Here is a 683-nt window from a genome sequence, read left to right as displayed (position 1 = left end):
TTTCATATTTTTTCATCTAGTTTTTTATATATTCCTGGAAATATTTTTTCTAAAAAACTAGTGAAATTTTTGCCATCCGAAACATATTTAAAAAGTGTTAGAAACCCCTAAGTCAATTTTAATGTCTTTTTGCTTTTTTTTAAAAAATTAGCTTTGAAATATTAATGAAAGGTTTTAAGAGAAAAAAAGATCAAATACAACTAATAACTAATATTAAGAAAAAATGATAGATTTTTTTTATTTTTTCTTTCATAATCACTCATGGTTCAGGGTTTATTGTGGTCCCCCCGCAAAAAAGCATCAATTTTTTTGTCTCTATTTTGATGAAACAGCACAAAGTTCTTCTCAAAAAGGCATGTAAAAACCAAAGATTCCTTAAAAAAGGGAGAATGCTTACAGACGCCACCATCATAATTTCCGTTTTTTGTCTTTTACTGTGTGTCTTTTTGCATCACTTTCTGAAGTACGTTTTTTTTTTGTACCCCCATCATCATAATAAAACCAGTATTATTTTTCGGGACAATTTTTAGAAAGTATTTCTGGGTTAAAAAAAATTTCCCAAAAAAGCCTTATCTATTTTTGCTGAAATAAACAAATAAAACCAGGATACAAAAAGGCTTTTATTAAAATACAATAAAAAAACATTTTACAAAAAATTAATAGATATTTTCCCCTTTTTCCCC

Source organism: Penaeus monodon, chromosome 33, assembly GCF_015228065.2.
Source record: "Penaeus monodon isolate SGIC_2016 chromosome 33, NSTDA_Pmon_1, whole genome shotgun sequence".
NCBI classification, from domain to species: Eukaryota; Metazoa; Arthropoda; class Malacostraca; order Decapoda; family Penaeidae; genus Penaeus; species Penaeus monodon.
Note: the sequence above shows the minus strand (reverse complement) of the source record.